At 37.0% G+C, this 19,966-nt stretch overlaps 1 protein-coding gene across 1 annotated transcript in view; it reads left to right on the plus strand.

Moving 5' to 3' along the window:
- The first annotated feature begins 17,050 nt into the window (after positions 1-17,050).
- LOC137401493 (uncharacterized) overlaps positions 17,051-19,966 on the plus strand; it is a 54,074-nt gene continuing 51,158 nt past the window's right edge. The window contains exon 1 of the mRNA XM_068087870.1: positions 17,051-17,176. The gene's annotated coding sequence lies outside the window, so the exon portion shown is untranslated. The remainder of the gene's footprint in view (positions 17,177-19,966) is intronic.

Here is a 19,966-nt window from a genome sequence, read left to right on the forward strand (position 1 = left end):
AGTTAATCTCTCAGAATGAAGTGTAAAAGATTTTTTGTACGATTGGATTTTCCTAATATTCAACGGTTTTCCTATAGCAGTTTCATGTGATACAGTGTCAATATATCCATAGAACGATGACCGAAATTGTACGTATACATATACAATATTTAGGTTAGCTCTATTGTTTCCGGTAAATTCTGGCTTCGCGAGAGTTTTTCCTATGACGTTTCGCTCTACGGGGAAGCAAAATTTCCAATCTCCTTCGTCAAGCTGTGGCACAATGACTACAAACTGCTCGAGAACTCGACTTTATAAACGCTTGTATTGCGAGAGACAGCTTCGCCGATCAGCATGTTCGCAAGCGATAGCTTTCAGAATCTAAAGTGTACCAGTCGCAAAACTTACGCTTGGTAACTCCGCTGGATGGAACCAAAACAGTTCACAAATTATAACAAGGCCGTATCTCTACGGGGTTACGCCTAGCCACCCCACTAACCCCAAGCTATAAGCTATATTTAGTTGAGATATTATGCTTTCCATAAATGAAACAAAATATTGGTGGGACTTATGCTCGACACAAAATATTCCACAAGACCTTGTTGCTCATGTTATGTAGCTATCTTCTCATATTTGATACCTGAAACATTGGATAAAATATTGGTTAGAGCCAATATTTCATCTTGTTGTTGTTTTGCTCATATGTATCACACCTTTGTGTGGTACATATGAGCAAAAATACCAACAGCTTTTACCCAGCACCCAGCTGCAGCGAAGGCACACCAACTGCTCCCTCCCTTGCCACCAGCCTTTACCACTGCGGCATTACACCCGTAGCACGATAGCTACAATCAAATTGACCGCAGTTCCTACTGTCAACACCTGTGTGCAACCAATAACTGCTCAGCAGCTTATGCTGCTGCACAATAGTCTGTCTGCTTACGTTTCATATCAGCAACAGAGAAAGGCATGACGACTCAGTAGCTCAGTTCACACTTTCGCTTCTTCTTGCTAAGGCTTCTCCTGAACAATAATTCACTGCCCTTTACAATGGACTCCTGCTAACAGTCTTCTGGCTTTCTATGAGATACATCTTTGGAATGACTAGCTAATCACACAAAAACCGTGGATAGTCACATAACAGCCCACAGTGCATGGAGCTTAGATCAGTGATTGTGAAGACAGAGATCGTCAGGTGCCCTAGTTTAGCAACATTCAATGTATCATTCCATTTGCGTGTAGTCATTAGATATGCGAGTATTGTTTATTTTTGTATATACATGTATAATAATCATTGTAGGTCTAGTCATAGTATAGACTTAGATGTTGGGGGCTGATTACTGTTTATGTTCAGGCCTGTTTTTAATGATCACAACTCATTTAATAGCACCTCTTGTATAATTGGTCATTTAGAATTTAGGTCACTTGTATAATTGGTCATTTAGAATTCAGGTCACTTGTATAATTGGTCATTTAGAATAATTGATACATCTTTGATGCCATCTTAAGCTTACAAAGGCCCATCCTTTAACTATGAATACCGCTGTATTCACATTTATGTTCATTCTTGTGCATAACACAAAACCAAACTGCAACCATCGCTAGGTTTTTGTACAACTTCAATACATTTATTCAAGTTGTAGAAAAACAAAACTTGTCAAAACAACTGGAGCAAGTTGAAGAAAAGGCAATGTTGGTATTCAAGCTTCTGCCACTTGGATACAAGCGTTGCTGGCGAGCAATCTTCTATGCTGTGCGCAAGCGAACCCTCAAAGCTCAAGTATGATGGCTGCTTAGCTTACCCATTGTTACACAGACAATGGCTCTGTGGTTTTAGCTGAACCTCGACAGCTGGATACATGCCCAGTTGCAAAGAGCAATTAAAAGTTGGATGTCATTGCTGTCATTACCAGTGGCCTCTTTTGAAACTGATTCAATTGAACCACAACCTGTAGTTTGCAAATCAGGCATTTATACCACTAGCCCAAAGCTGCACTTTCACATTCCACCAGCAGCTACTGATCATGAGCTACTAGCTAATGAGCATTGTGACTAACCGGTTTAACAGTGTTCTATATCGCATCTGCAACTAGCGAACTAGGCTAGCAAGTGCAATGTACTATAAACTTGCTATGTGTTTATACCAAGGAATGGTATAAGCACCACTTATATGTACTTTCAAAAGGTAGTTACGCAGGCAATCTCATAATTATGTGGAAATCTCATCCACCACTTTGTGACAGTTGGCTATAATGCGCCAGTACGTCTTGTTTTCTCCAGGTGCTGGTATGCATGATTGCACCAGTAAGTGCAATATGGCATACCGTGTTATTTCGTTATCATAGATATGCATAACTATCTTCACAGAGCTTTTATTTGTCCACTTTTTGTTTAAACAATACTCATATTCATCCTCAAGCTTGCTTTTTACATATTGTATACTTGTATGCATATATATATATATATTTATATTTATTTATATGTATTTATATATATATATAAAAAGTATATATATATATCTGCTGAAAGATTAATTGTATGTATATATACGTATATGTATAAATGTTGTGAATGTATACGTATTATTTCGATCATCATTCTATGGAGGACTCTATTGTGTATCACAAAAACCTGCAATAGGAAAACCATTGAATATTAGGAAAATTTGATTGTCGCACAAAAATGTTGAACACTTCATTCTGAAAGATTAATATATTTATACATATATATCTATATATATATATTTATACATATATATATATATATATATAAAATTGGGTGAAAATGAAAGTTAAAGTTAAGTTTAAAACAACTTTATTACTAATAGTTTCATATTGCCATGCAATAATCATCAGATAAAATTGTTAGCACTGAAAACGATTTATATATAGATGGAAATAAAAGCGTAGGTCTTAAAATACCTAAATACACCACTGATACGTAGGATTAAAATTAGCAAGCAACACGATTTAAAGCCTCAACAAAGCAGAAGATTAAAAGTTAAGTCTTAAAATTGCTTAAAAGGAATTTGCCAGCATGTCTACATGTTGAAACTAGTTCACAGCGTTTGTTTAAGGTAGCAATGCCAGGATTGTATATAATATAAAATTTCTCATACAGACATAGGTTGCATCTGCCTATGTCAGTGGTGTATTTAGGTATTTTAAGACCTACGCTTTTATTTCCATCTATATATAAGTCGTTTTCAGTGCTAACAATTTTATCTGATGATTATTGCATGGCAATATGAAACTATTAGTAATAAAGTTGTTTTAAACTTAACTTTAACTTTCATTTTCACCCAATTTTACATCGCTCTATTTTAATATTGAGCACTTTCATGCAAGAGACTGTGCATACTGCATCTACTGTATATATATATATATATATTACTTTGTTAATGCTATTACAAAACATTTAGTTTTTCTAGAAACCCAAACCAGAAACTGATTGCAAATACGAAACTAATCAGAACTTTTGATATGTACTAGTTTAGGTAAGACTTGTGCTTTGATTTGAGCTTTAAAAGAGTTGTCTTCTCTTGTATTATAAATTTATTGATAGTCTTGTAGGGAATTTTGTCTTCTTTTAAATTATGTATTATTATATAACTCAACAATCAACTTTAGAGCAATTGCAAATGGGAGTTATTTTGTTTGTTGATGACTTTAAAGAGGTCAAGCATACCAGCGGGCTTAAATTTTTAGCTCCAATATAGATTCTAAAAATATAATTATATTTTTTTATAAATGTCGGCTCCGGGCATTGAACTGATTGGTGACACTTTAGATGTAATTGACACTAAAGAAAAATCTAAGAGTACTAAGTTGTATGCAGTGCACAACGGTCACAAGCCTGGTTTATATGACAATTAGAACTTAGCTGAAAAGCAAGTCTACCGCTTTAGTGGTCTTTTGAAGGCTTTCCTACTTTAGCTAAAGTAGAAGAACTTATGCTAGTCGAATAAAAATTTAACCCTCCTACCTTTTATATTAAGGAAGATTCTATTCCCACTCTGAACTCTACGAGGATCAGCTTTAGTTTACCAGATAGTCCCACTACTACAAAAGCTACTGATGCTAACTGTAATAACTGTTCAAAGCTGGAAAAGGTGGTCAGTCATCTGACAAAAATAATATGCAAAGTAGAAAATCAGTTACCAACACGAAACAATAATCTACCGTCCTCCACTTGTACAAAACTAGAAGAGCTTGAAGCCAAAATAACTTATTGATTGTTTCAATTTACTGAGATAAAAAAATTAAATCAGACTTATGCCAATGTCTGCACTGCGCAAAAATAACTTTGATTCAGGACATTTTCATACAACCATTTGCACTCCAATATCCACTAATCAACAGAAATACTCACACTAATAGGAATCCTATAATAAACTCTACAACTATGTTACTACTGCACCTCCTGCCAACAGAAACAATGCTATTCAACTCAAATCAAGTAAAAAATCTACTACAGTATTTAAACCTGACAATTACATTGTCATGGGCAGCAGTGACGGAAATGTCAACAAAAATAGATTTATAGACACTAAACAAGACCCGATACGGCGTGCATAGTGTGTTAACCATAGTCCTCTCATAATAAACATGGTCAACAGATAAAGATTTCACTCATCAAATCCAAGATTTATGGTACAACTCAAATCTGCAGAGACAGATCCAGCAGCTAGGATCACCAAAGACTAGAAAGCCGATAGTTTTGTCGGCTCTACTATTAGGACGATTTATCAACCCCAAAGACTCATTGGAACATAATGATATAATAAAAGGAGTTCCTAGAGATATGCCTGACTCAGAAATGTTTGCTGCCATACAAGTGAAATATTCAGGTGCTTCATTTATTAGGCTTATCAAAGACCAACAACTACTACATACACTGAAAATAACATTCAAAGATAAACTGCAGCTAAAACATGCAGTAAAAAATAGTCTATTACTTTCCAGATTAAACATGATCTTTAAAGTAGAGCATTTCTATGTCAACACAGACTATAGACAAAACGATAGACAAAATAATGTTCGTTAAATAAGTCGAATTATCCATTGCTCATGTAAACATACGGAGATTTCTTAACAAAATAGATGACATAAAATATCTAATCAATAAATGCAAGTTTAAAATTTTTCATATGTCTGAAACATTGTTAAATAGTTTAATATAGATAGTAAATCGCTATATGTTCCTAATTACGTTATATATACGGCGTAAAGATTGATTAAGTAGGTGAGGTAGTGGTGCTTTGACCTATAATCACTCTTCTATTGAGTTTATCTCGCTACCTGATCTTGATAACATTCTATCCAAATCTATCGACTACAAAAATTTCTCAAACATGCTCGAAACCATGTCTATGTCAGATAAATAAACAGATTCCAATCTACAGTGGCTTTTCGTTTTTGAGCTTTTAAGAGCTGGTAATCACATTTCCACATATTTTGCACCTACAACACAACGGAGTGAGACATGGTGAATCTTTTGATACCAAATAACTGTAATGTGAGTTTTGTTGCAAGTCAACTTTTAACAAAATAGATGATGTAAAATATCTAATCAATAAATACAATTTTAAAATTTTTCATATTTCTGAAACACTGTTAAGCAACTCAATAGATAAACTCAATTTGTTTATATTCCTGGTTATGTAATACAGTGTAAAGATAGAATAGGTAAACAGAATGGTGGTGTTTTAACCTATGTTCACTCTTCTATCGACTTCATCACGCTACCTGATCTTGATTACGTTTTACCTGAATCTATTATCCTAAAAATTTCTCAAACATACTCGAAACCATTTCTCACCTCAGTTGTTTACCGGCCTCCTTATTCTCCAATTACTGGTCAGATACATTTGAAAATTATGTTGCAAATTGTAAAGACGTTTGTCATGAGCTTATTATCTTAGGTGACCTCAATATAAATCTATATACTGCCAATTTCAAATGAAGCAATATTTTGAAACAACTGGATCTAGTTCAATTAGTCAATCAAAACACTCGAGTCCAGAAGATTACTTGTTGACCACATATACACAATGAAACCAGATAACATTCATCAATCAGGTGTACTAAAAATTATGAGTGATCATTATTTAATCTGTGCATCTCGAAAGTTAGGCACCTCAACTACAGGACCTAAAACATGTCAAAAACTAACATATTCTGACTGGAAAAGCTTCTCAAGTCAAGCTTTTCAAGAATAATTAAAAGGAGCTGACTGGCTAACTCTTTATCAATCACCTTCAGTTGAGACTATGCTTAACTCATTTACTTCTAAACTAAACTCAATTATCTTGCATCACTTGAAGATCAAGACCAGATTTGTCAAGTCCTTAACTCTTCCTCCTGGCGGAACAGCAAAATTCTGGAAAAAAGAGATAAACTTAAAAGTCAGCAGTTTTGGAATGAATATAAAACACAGACAAATTACATGACACATCTATTACGTAAAAACAAACTTTATATTTCTACCTTTATATTTCTTTATATTTTTACTTTAAATTTCAGAGTCAAAAGATAAGCAAACCAAAAAGCTGTGGCAAGTTATGGGCAACACTAACAAAAATGACACTAATCATCCAGGTATGTCAACAGAAGCTGATACCCTAGAACGGTCATTGGCTACTGCGCTTATTGGTACCCTTTATACTCCTTGGTAATTAGTTACAAATTCTTGATACTTCTCGGGCCTAACCTTGACCCTTATTATAGGTCTGCCCACTGAATGCCTGGCAACAGACGTCTGGCTGGCAGGATTGGCCTGACATTGACCTGTGCCCTCTGCACACAGAATGCCCGACGCTGCCGGTGGTGTTAGACTGGCTGGATTGGCCTGACATAGACCTGTGCCCTCTGCCCCTGAAGACACCACAGACGAGTCTTGTCCTTTTTGTAGTTCCACCAGAGCCTCTTGTTCCGACGCACCTGTGCCCTCTGCACACAGAACGCCTGACGCTGCCGGTGGTGTTAGACTGGCTGGATTGGCCCGACATAGACCTGTGCCCTCTTCCCCTGAAGACACCACAGACGAGTCTTGTCCTTTTTGTAGTTTCACCAGAGCCTCCTGTTCCGATGCACCTGTCTTTGAGAGGTCTGTACCAGTACTGACTGCTGACTTGCAGTGTCGGTTACTGTTCCTTCTCTGGCCATGTCCTTGATAAACACTCCAGATCTGGTGTCCAGGGTCGGTAACAGGTGTGCTCATTGTCGCTTATCAAAGCTTTCTTGAGTCCTCATGTTGATAGACAACTCCTTGTTTTGAATTTGTGTCCTCTGTATAGGTTTGACTTCTAAATTCCCTGGATAGTTTGGAAGTGTTGTCTGCAGCATACATCCCATCAAAAGCTCAGATGGCGTATAGACGTTTTCTAATGGAGTGGCATGGTAAATCATCAAGCTCAAATAGAAGTCAGAACTCTTCTTCCACATACGTTTGACCGTACCAACTGCACATTCCGCTGCACCGTTACCTCTAGGGTAATTAAGTGAGCTCGTCACATGTGTGAAGCCATAAGATTTTGCAAACTCCTGAAAATTCTTGGAAGCAAACTGTGGTCCATTGTCAGAGATAATCTGATCCGGAATACCATGAGTACAGAAAATAGATTTCATAGCTGTGATAGTAGTGAGTGATCCCATAAAGCTAAGCTCTCAAACCTCAATCCATCTACTGTAGTAGTCTAAGACCAATAAGAATTGTTTCTTGTTGAATTCAAAAAGGTCAGCTCCTAATCTTTGCCAAGGTCTATCTGGTAAGGTGGTGGGAAAAAGTGGTCCTGTTGGTGTAGGTGAGTTTATTCCACATAATTGGCATTGCTGAACCATTTCTTTGATCTGTGAAATCTTGAAAGGTCACCAAACAACCCTCCTGGTACATCCTTGGAATTTTACAATGCCTTGGTGCGCCTAGTGGATCTGTTCGAGCACCTTCGGTTGTAAACCTGTAGGAACAACCATCCTGTCATCATAGAGTAAGAAGCCTTTCACGCATGTAAGATGACTTTGTTGGTCCCAGTATGGATGTATCGCAGTATTAGCATCTGTCTTGTATGGCGGCCATCCTCTGTTACAGTAGTAAGTCATCTGTTGACAGATTGGGTCTTTCTCCTGTGATGAACGTATCTCATTCATTAAATGGCTGTGAACGAATAAGTCTTCTACTGCTATTGAGCTGCTAGCTTCGATCTCCTCTACAAGTGGTATTTTCTTGGTTGTCGGCGGGCCTATAGGCGCTCTAGATAATGCATCAGCAATGTTATTTCGACATCCTTGAACATATACTACTGCAGGAGCGTATCTCATGAGTCTTAGCCGCATCCTTAATATTCTAGCTGGCACTTGATCTAAATCTTTGGTAGTTAAGATGGGTACTAATGGTCTAGGATCAGTTTTCATAGTAAATTGTAGACCTCTTACATATTGATCAAAATGGTCGCAAGCCCAGACAACTCCAAGAGCCTCCTTCTCTATGACGGCATAGTTCTTTTCAGTCTCTGTAAATGATCTCGAAGCGTAGATGACAGGCCTCCTTGTTCCGTTCTTTTGGATCTGGAACATGGTAGCCCCTAACCCGTCATTGCTGGCATTTGTAGCAATAATAGTTTTGAGCTTAAGATCATAATGAGCTATGGTTCCAGCTGAAGTCAGCTCTGCTTTGATTTGTTAAACACTGATTCCTGCGCTGGACCCCAAAGCCATTCTTTCTTCTCCTTGAGTAGCTCTCTCATCGCTGCATTAGAAGTTGCCAAGTGTGGTATGAATTTAGCCATCTATTCTCCACAACTCAGTTTTGTTAATAGGTGCTGGAAAGTCCTGTATAGCTTGCACCTTAGCCGGGTCTGGTCTCACTCCATTAGCTTCTATAACATGTCCTAGGAAGTTTAAGGTACGCTCCCTAAACTGACACTTGTTCATATTTAAAGTGAGTCCTGATTGTTGAAGTGTTTCTAAGACTTTCTCTAGGGCCTTATCATGACTTTCTTCATCTTTTCCATGTACAAGAATGTCATCCATATGGCATGTAACATCTTCAATACCACAGAGTACCCTAGACATTGCCCTCTGGAATATCTCTGGTGTACTGGAGATCCCGAATGGATGACGGTTGAAGCAATACCTTCCAAATGGTATTGCTCCATCCACAACTGAGCGGATGTGTGTGTGTGCGTGTGCGTCTGTGTGTGCGCGCGTGCGTGTGTGTGCGTGTGTGTGGTGTGTGTGTGGTGTGTGTGTGTGGTGTGTGTATGTAGTGTGTGCGTGTGGTGTGTGCGTGTGGTGTGTGTGTGTGTGGTGTGTGTGTGTGGTGTGTGTGTGGTGTGTGTGTGTGGTGGTGGTGTGTGTGTGTGTGTGTGTGGTGTGTGTGTGTGTGGTGTGTGTGTGTGCGTGCGTGTGTGTATTTTCATCAACAGAAACAATACAGAAAAATAAACTGCATATTAGTAAATATATCAGGTTAAATACAAATTAGTGAGAAAATGAAAAAACTATAGCAAAATTCACTCAACCTGAGCATGAGACAATGATGATGGTTCCAACAACATTAATTTGCTTCTTTCCTGGTCCTAGTACTTCTATTACTGGCTTGTGCAGACGAATGTTGTTTAGCCACAGTTCGGTTGAGCTTACTATGGTTCCATCTGCACCTGTATCTAGCTTGAACAGTCTGGTAACCATTGACGTTGACCTTTGCATTCCAGCTATTTTCCTCTCCAATCACTAGCTCTCCAGTGAAAAAGTAATCCAAAACTGGTCTGGTAGCCACTTAATGGACAGATTTGCTTCTACAAAATTTGGCCCAGTGCCCTAGTCTATTGCAAATTTTGCATGCAGATTTCAAGGTGGGACAACTCTGTTTAGGGTGAGGTTCTTTTCCACACTTAGTACACTGTTTCTTGTCTGCGTGCGTTGTTGAGCTCTGTGGTTTCTTTCTCTCAGTTGTAGCTCGACTTTGAGTGTTTGGCACAGGTGTGAAAGTTTTATTTGAACTCTTCTTTACCCTCACTGCATTCTCTGTTTGAACGCTAGCTGCCCCTATTGACTTCATAGCTGAAGAAATGACCTCCTGACTCCTACACAAACACACAGCAGCTTCTAATGTCAGTGTGCTACCTTGAGAAATCAACTTTTTTCTCATGTCGTCTCCCATTATGCTTAAAACTATTCTGTCTTTGATTAACTCATCCAGTGGCGTTTGACCATCTCCAACCACTCGCTGAAAATTATATCCACATCTACCTAATAATGTTCTAATATCTACGTAGAATGAATCAAAAGCCTCCCCTGGCAACTGATTCCTAGTATTAAAGTTATATCTTTCATGAATGATATTTCGTTCTCCAACGCAATATTGTTATAGAATATTTAATATCGATGTACAACTCTGATCAGTTACGTATGCAGCTGATGACTCAACAACTTTAGTGGCATCAGAAGCATCAGTATATAATAATAGTTCACTTTGATACTCTGCACTTTTATTTGCGAGTCTAGAAAGTACAAAAAATGAACGCCAACGGCTCCTAAACACACGGAAGTTGGCCTCTCGATCATCATTTAATACCAAAGCAGCCGGTGGGTCTATTCTAGTTATATGTCTATCATTATTGTTCACAATAATTTGGTGTGCTCCTGCACCCTCCGATTCGTGATCACTATCACTCATACAAAATTTTCGCTGCCACCATGTGTTGTTATGGGGTTGATGTGAGTAAGATAAGTGTCAAAGCATCGGATAACAGGATTATATTTTATTTCACGCGTCTAGCGCCATGTTGGGCTGCACCGGAAGACGCAATACACTCAGACCTCATTTAGGTTGTCATAATACAATTACGTGTATACACAACACTACCAACTTAATAACAAGTCTTACTGGTGTTTTTCCCCCACCTAAGCTATCACAGTACTTTACCTGCCTTACTGCTCATTCAATGCTCAACAATAACTGTCCTAAATATTTCAGCTGTAGCTTTCAAACCATAAACCATGATCAGAAAACCTGGACCAGATTTAAATCACCTAATGCCATAAACCACAACAAACTCGACAGAAACCTGCTAAATTCAGTTAATAGTCTCTGCACTCATTTAAGAACTCTTCCTCTGCAATATTTTAGAACAAAATATTGCAGAACTCAAACTAAACCTACTATCCTTTGACTGATAATAGCATTCACCATCTAGCCTACCTATTTTCATATTTCTGCATTATACTTTGTTTTCTCAACTAGAAATCTGTTGTAATAGATATGCACAGCTACTTTCATAGAACTTATATCTCTTTTGTTTAAACAATACTCATATCAATCATCAAGTTTTTTTTACATATTTCATGCTTTTAGTTCAAACATTGTTGTAGCTTATTTTGTTGTAAATGAGCTATCTACCTTCAGTATTAGTATGAGTCCAAATCTCCTTATATACGGATAGTCTTCACTTCAGTTGTGTTTGTCGTTAGGTGCAGAGGACTATGGTTAGCTGGTGCTATAGTGTTATTCACCGTCTATGTGAGTGTCGATGCCGATAGGTGGGAGGTAGTCTAGTGATGGTCAGGTTGCGGTTCTACAACAAGGCTAATCCAATGCTATAGTTCATGTAACGATGCCTCATATATACGCTAATGTACGTACACCTCCAACCAACCCTCTAAAGACTGGGTTGGGGTTAGATTAGCAGTTTAGATGTAAGATATTATGATATAATATACATGTTGATCGATCAACTATTAGTATACAATTAAATGATGTTGCTTCCTTAGTTGCTAGACATGGAATGGATATAACTATAAAGCTACTTCTAAATAAATGGATAGACTGAATAGGAGTTGTGTTCCTACTATAGTGTTGCTATGGACTGAGTAAATAATTCCCAACTCCACAATCAAATGGTAACAATATTGTACACGTATGCAGCATGTAAGCAATGGTTGTTGATGCATACTTGTTTCCGTTAGTGGGAGATAATATATGCTGTAGGAATGTATTGTAACTGCTAAGTTTCCTACCTATTAACTAATCTCTTGACAGTTACGTTTGTGGGAACATTGCTAATATACAGCTATTTCAAAAGCATGATTTCCAGCTATAACAACATTACTAGTTAGACTACTCATTAGTCTTTTTAAATTTTGTACACTGCTTTTTAGTTAGTTTACTGGCTATGATACCTTGTGAAAAAGACATATCGTAAAATATGACTATGGATCACTACCCTTCCCTACCATAAAGATTGCTCGTATTAATAATGCTGTGGTCTTTTCATGAGTTTATTAAAATAGGGCGCGGCCTTTTTGTTTGGAAATTAATGAGCTACCATATACGCTTCTATAGGTCGCGCAACTTCTCTCTACGAGGCACTGGCTCAACTACGTAAGTATTCACTATGACGCTTTCTATTCGGAAAATCCCATCAGTTTCGTTTCAAATATGATTTTAGAAATCGGCCATTTTAGCAGCTCGCCCTAGATATCGACATTTAGGGCGGATATTCAAGACATTACGATGGTGACGTAGCATGTAAATGAGAAAGGACAACTCTTCTTTCAGAAAATTATCAGACTTATTGAAAGCTACACTTTTATACACTTAAAAGCATGGCATTTTAAGTTATTACAACATCTTGTTATAAAAGGTGTCAATCATATGTTTTGACAATGAACTAAATATACAAAGCTAAAGCTACAAGCTAAAACTCACATGATTTCTGTAAGGCTAAATATATTTATAACCTTCAAGGAAATTCAAGTGCCACAAAAAATGGCTCGACTTAAAAGAAAGCTTGCATTTAATGACAAATATTTTAATGATTAATATTCTGCTTTACAGTGAGCAAAGTCATGTTTTTTTTCTATATGTGGTTGTGAGCAATACAGCAAAACATGTAAACAAGGACTCTGATACATATACAAAAAACATCAGGTCTGGCTTATGGCAGCAGTCAGCTGAAGTTTCACGTTCGGATCCACCTATTTACAAAAGTCAACTCCTTTGCTACTGGCGCTCAACATTGCCAAGTGTAGTGAAACACTAATAAAAGAGAGTAGAGTGCATGCTAATAAAAAGTTTCAGGGCTTAATAATATTACCATATCGCCAAAAGAGTTGATAGCATTAACACCAGTCTTTCACAATGCAGGTGCTGTTGTTCGGGCTACTGATGTAAAATACTTACCACAAGTTATGCTCAGCCATCTTGTTTCTATTATTAACATTTAGGATATTGTATTTCAATGTTTTGTTGGGCTTTCATCATAGAAATGCACCAGAAAAATAGTTTAGGTCATCACACGTAATGTTCTATATTCCTTTCATTTGGGTTATCTGCCAATTTACCTACAGTCTGTTGCAATCAATATATATATATAAATCTATGTTTGTCGTTTGTTGGTCTGTTATTCATGTGTCCAGTTATAGCAAATCAGTTGTAGTTAATAGAGCTCCGAATCTCCAGTTCTGCATGCATTACCCTTGCACCCAACTGGCATCACCATGGAACAATTTTGCACATACTTATGCACCTGCCTATCTTCAATGCTGATTGATCAAAATAGCATCCTTAGTGCTTCAGCTAAGACACTTGAAATTTATGATTGTATGAGAGATCATGGAATAATTTTTTTCCTAGTGATGGCTTCAGTGGGACACGGCTCTTATTATAGTAAAGATTTAGACTAGCTCAAGTTACTCAAACTCATTGGGTGAAAAAACTTAGCCAATTTAAAATAAGTTTTCTATGCAAAAACCTTTTATTACCCGTGCAACGTCAGGCATTCATCTAGTAAGTCATATAGAAAAACATGATATTATCTGATTATCTGTTATGATTGCACAAATGCTTCTGTGCAATCATAACTATAACCGATTGTTGCATCATGTTCAGAAGATCTAAAGCGACTTCAGCAGAGACAACCTACAAAAGTTGTACCATAAATAAAAGAAAACGTAACAAAACAATACAACATAATACAACATGAAAGAAATTATGATACAACAAAATGCATTTCCATGCAATACAAAGTATTAGAATTTAATATTGTTGCGGACATCAGCGTTGACTCGCCATTTGCAAATGGGTTCTGTGTACAACTTAATCTTGGACTGAACAAGCAATAGCCCTTGTTCTCACCACAAGCAGTGTTACTCAGTCTGGCTTTTTATCATTACAGCTCTATAATAAGCATAAAAAGGCAGAGAACAGTCAAGTAGGCTTACGGTTCCATACAATCAAGTGCGATGCTGAGACAATGATACAATGATAAGTACCCAAACAATTACACTTGTATACGTAAGAATGTGAATGATGTACACCATATATGTGTATATGCAACCAGCTGTGCAGAAACTAAAACCAATGTTGTTGCCGATTGTTTGAGCAAAGAACTACATCACTACTGCAGGTGTTAACTGGTTCTTTGCTCCCTTTCATTTTGTTCTCTGGTGGGCCTCTGGTTTCAAATGCTGGATCACATTTGCTTATATAGCATGTTTCGGGCTCTAGTCTATTGGCTTTCCAGACAATCTGGCTTTAGTATCATGTAGCTAATCATGGGAAGACTGGACTTGGAAAATCCATAACAGTATGTATCCTAAATAGTAACGCATTATAGTTTAATACAATATACTATTATGAAATTCAGTACCATATAATATAATGCGACACAATATAGCATTAAATATGCACTGTGTCCCAATTGTGCTATGCTGGTTACACATGTACGAGTAGTGATTTAAATGCATCAAAATAAAATGTATGCAGACAACCAAAGAGTTTTGTACAATAATACAAACGCAGAAAACATTTCACTACTGTAATGTAATATAACCTGATATTATATAATAAAGTACTATATATATATTATATAGCAAAGCATAATATTTTTAATGCAACTCAATATACTATAATTTGGTACAAAACAATGTACTATAACATAGCAATATATTATATGATACAATATAAAATAACTCAATAGCGTATAATATAGTGTAGTATAATTTTGTGATGGATTTACTAAGCTGAGCTGCTTTAATTACCATTAAGTGTTCAGCGAATCTCAGATTAGCCCTGTAATTCTAAAGCCAGCTTGCGTGGGAAGCCCATGGATTAACACCCATCTTTTGCTATATAAGCAAAGTTGCTTCAGTGGTAAGGGGGAGAACAAAGAGTACAGAGCAAGGAGCACGGACTATGCGCTACAATATCGTGAGACTGAAAATTACATTCCTAATTACCATTAAGAACAGCGTGGTAACATTAATTTACCTCTGTGTAGCTTTGTGTGTATATATGTATCTTGACATTCTTACATTTACAAGTGAAACTGTTTGTGTATTTATTATTTGTAAACTCCTTTATCATTACTCTTGATTGTATTGAATTTTATCTAATTGCTCCATCTTGTCATGCTTATAGAGCTTGTGTAATAAAGAACTATACTCATTCACAAGTCACCTTGCTTGTAACAATTAGAGTTATGCATGAGAGCTATTACTCATTCAGTGTAAGACAACTTGTATGCAGAAGCCACTTTCAAGTGGCTAGTCATCGCTGTCTTTCACAACAATATACTATCATTCAATATAACGAATATGAGATTATTAATATAACGATATAACGCTGGTATAAAGTTACCAGTCAACTTTCTGGTTAATCTTGCGTATTATATTTTTTCATGTTACTTTACAAGCATTTTATTTGTTCAATTCGTCAAGTCAGCATGTGTGAATATGACTATTGACAATTTCTAATAGATTGTAAAGTGTTATTGGCTAGTTTTAATACATTTTGGACCAATTTTGACCCTCACACATTACCCTTGACCTCTCGTGACCCTTCACATATTTTTCTAGTTTGCTGTGGTTTTCTCAAACTAGAAAAATGTGTGAAGGGTCATGAGGGGTCAAGGGTAATGTGTGAGGGTCAAAATTGGTCCAAAATGTATTAAGCCTTGCTAAAATTCTCTGGAGTCATATTCACACCCCAGGGTTGATTACCCCCAAAAAGGCCCATTAGGCTCGACCCAAAATCCCGTTTTAGGGCGTTTTAAGACCATGGGGCACTGTCAGTAAATTTGCTACTTTAGGGGGTTTCCACAGCTAAGCCAGTGAAAGGGCCCATGCTTCTCATCGCTTTCTTCATACTGTTCAATAGTGATTTTTAGGTCAGAAACAAGCTAAATTCACCAGCAGGCTGATTTATGTGGATATGTCATCAACAGATAATTATAAGCATATTATAGATGGCTGTTATGACTGTTATGAACCCCAAATAAATTTTACTAAGTTTTACTGAACAATTTCACACATTGATTGGCCTGATTAGGCGTTCCCCTAGATACATAGGGGATACATACGCTATAAGCCTAGTGAAAATTATTTTTATAGCTTATGAATCATATTGGACGTTTAGCGGAGAGTGAAATCTGGCGCTCCTTAGGGAACTCTCATTGTTTAAGGGGTGTATTTCAAATTGACCAACCAGGTGATTGGAGGTACAATATCCAAGTCTGGGCCTAGCCAGGTGGGTGTTTCTTGCAGAGTATCCACACCGGGATTCACACCTGCTTGAAAAAAAAACTTCTACCATTTATTAGCTTGAAAATAATTTGAACTTGGAGAGAAAATCACTGGCTTGATGAGATATCCTACTTAAAATGCATTTGGTAAGTCATTGGGAGCAGACCTGCCAACCCAAGAGTGGGGCAATGCTCGAGATTTGGTTTTGGGACAATTGACGTATCAAGGATAGTGTATATGAAATTGTGGAAATTGGGGCAAAAATTTCCCGCATTTTCATTTTTTCTTTGGGGTGATTGCGTGAGTCTCACGCCCATTGCGTGAGAGTTGGCAGGTTTGATTGGGAGCAATTTTATGACGATCTGGCATGATTTGAGCCATCACGCAGCGTCACGCAATTTTACATGTGTCACGCGTTTTACTAAACTTGTGCTTAGGCGCGAAGGATTTTGTAAAATGGCGAAATGTGGCAAACGAGTGGTTTAGGCGACACGTGTTTGTCAAATTCCACCCGATGTCGATGACCGAAATATTGAAATACGTAAAAATGAAGTTTCATCATTACTAAGTTTCTCGACATTCTGGGAAAAATGTAGCGTTTGCTGCAAAGTATTAAAAGTGCTTAAATATTACTTTTGTCCAAATCTTTTACATTGAGACTCAGAAATAAACAGGTAATTTTTACTGTCTGTACATGCATTAGAGTTAATAATCAGTTTTTCGTACATAAAGAGGGATGCAGACGCATTTAGACTAAAATAGTTTGCATTGTGCCGAACTATAAATGAGATATGCTATCTCGTACATGTAATAATCGATAAACAATCTTTGCTTTTGAAACGATTCTCTGGAGCGTGGAGCAGAGGGCAGCTTACTTTTGAGCCCACTCTTTCACCACATAACTATGTTTTGCTCAAGCCAACGGTGTGCGTCAATCCAACGCGTTTTGTGATACAGCCTACTGCAACCAACAGAATGGAGTGGATACTAACTCATGATATTTTGTTGGAACCAACAGAATGCGCTGTATTCAATGCTCACTATACAATCATCTGCTAAACGAAACCGGAAGAGTCATACCTGCAAACTCTCACGCATTGGGCGTGAGACTCACGCACTCACCCCAAAAAGCAAATGGAAATGCGTTAGATATTTGCCCCAATTTCCACAAATTTATGTATACTATCATTGATGCATCAATTGCCCCAAAACTAAATCTCACGCATTGCCCCACTCTTGGGTTGGCAGGCCTGGGAAGAGTTAAAGACAACTTTCTGTTCATGAAGTGTATTTTGGGTAGCATGTTAAAGCACATAAATTTAATAATTTTTTATCATATATTTCAATACATCAGAGTCTTGGCTTTCGAATGAGCCATTGTTTGACATGGTGAGACAGACATTGTTGGTGTTTATAGGATTTCCCCAGAGCTCTACCGCAGAAATCTTCAATGGTATAGGCTAGGAAATTGTGACGTCACATTTTCATATTCGGCATTGTGTGCAGCTCTTACCACTTATATTTATTGCTTAGCGCTTATATTTATCAACTACGATAATTACGCTTGTGGCAGGCGAAGGTAGGGCAACTCCAGAGAACCAATGAAGATGGCAAAGGATTCAGTGTCATTAGCTTTCCATGTACAGATTATTTCTATGATAAATAGCTCAGATTTCAAGCACCATACTATGTTTTCCCGATGATATTATGCACTAACATTGTCTTTTTATTGTGATGTTGAGGGCACGACTGAGACTAATTAATTTCAAGCATTGCGTGATCTCCCGAAAATGCGATTGACATATAGTCCTAGGGCTACGCAACTGCAGGTCACAATTTAATCGATGTGATTTCATCCCACAACCAAATGAGCGGGAGCAAAGTTTGAGAGTTTTTATGATAAATGCATGTGCACACAACTTAGGAAAATTATTCATCAACAACGTCTCAAACACTCGTCTCGAAATCTCATCAACAAATTTAACCATCGTTTTGTAGAGTCATTAAAGTATAATAACGATACAAAACATATATAAGCCTATTTAAATATGTTACCAAGTCTTTGTAAATTGTCGACAGTCTCTTAAAACTTACCCATCTGAACGGATTATACACAAATAGACAGATTTATTTGGCCGAAAATCATTATTAAAACTTGCTAAGCCTCACTTTTATCAAAGTGAGGCTTTGAAAAGTGAGACTGAAAATTGAAACGCCGAGCGACGAAGAATAGAACGATTAAGTCATGCACATTTCACGAAAAAATAATGTGCACATTTCACCAGTCTATAGCATTGTCGAATTTCCGAAGGTAATTAACATAGGAGTACTAAAATCGTTTCATTTTTGCCGATTTCAAAGTAACTGACATTTTAGACACTTATGAGTACTTTGGTATTCTAACTGATGTCCAGCGCAGTGTAAGTAAAGGAAATGACGATGATATTTTTTTCTAACGATTCTTATGAGGTTATTACAATATTTAATTATAAGTTTGGATGACTACAGATCAATGACTACGCAGTACAGATTTTCTAAAAATCTATAATCTATATAAATATCACAACTTCTTGATATTGCTAGCTATGACGTTTTGAAATGTAAACAAAATTGTGCATTGGGTTTATATTATTACTATATTAATAATATTGGTTATTCTAATAATAATATCAGTGCATTTTACTTCTAATATTGGCCAATATTGCATTTCTCTTATTGCAGGGGAGAGATATGAACATACAATCGTTTCCTTTCATTATTGCTATTTGTTGTATATAATAACACCCACACCCAGTACATTACAGCTACCATTGCAGTTATCCTATTGCACTGCAGTGCCATTTGACTGCTAATATTGCATTTTTCAATCATCTGTACCCTTTTTTTCCAATATCACTTTGGTCGTGGGCTGTATGACAGTGGAATTTCTAGTTACCTTTATCAACGACAGTATATTTATTGAAGCATAATTAATTAACCCAGAACATGTGTTTGTATTGGTCGATCCCCGGGTATTGTTGATTATCAAGAATCCTAGTTTACTGTTAGCGCTCTCTGGGTTTAACGGCACCGGTTGTCACGGAAAAGCGCAGCCTCAATGGCAGCAAAAGGATCGACTACCTAAGGCTAAATAATAATTATGACATCACATGTGGAAACCGCAACCAAGGGTTTTTTATTGCAGAACATACCTTTGACACCGTTTTTCATAGTTCTTTCATTCTTTGTGTATTGAATATAGGCTCATTCGAAAGCCAAGACTCTGATATTTTGAACTATGTAATAAAAATGATGTAATTTATGTTCTTTAAGAGAGATGTGCCGCTTCTTCAACTTCTGTTCAAAGGAGACGTAACTCCAAACTTATTGCTGGTTTTAAAGAAAAAATACCACTTGTTTTTGGTCTTCACAAGTGGAAATGGCCAGAGGGACACAACTGTTTTGCTGCTGCAAGGTGGCAATCC

This window comes from Watersipora subatra, chromosome 8 (genome assembly GCF_963576615.1).
Source record: "Watersipora subatra chromosome 8, tzWatSuba1.1, whole genome shotgun sequence".
Classification (NCBI taxonomy): Eukaryota; Metazoa; Bryozoa; class Gymnolaemata; order Cheilostomatida; family Watersiporidae; genus Watersipora; species Watersipora subatra.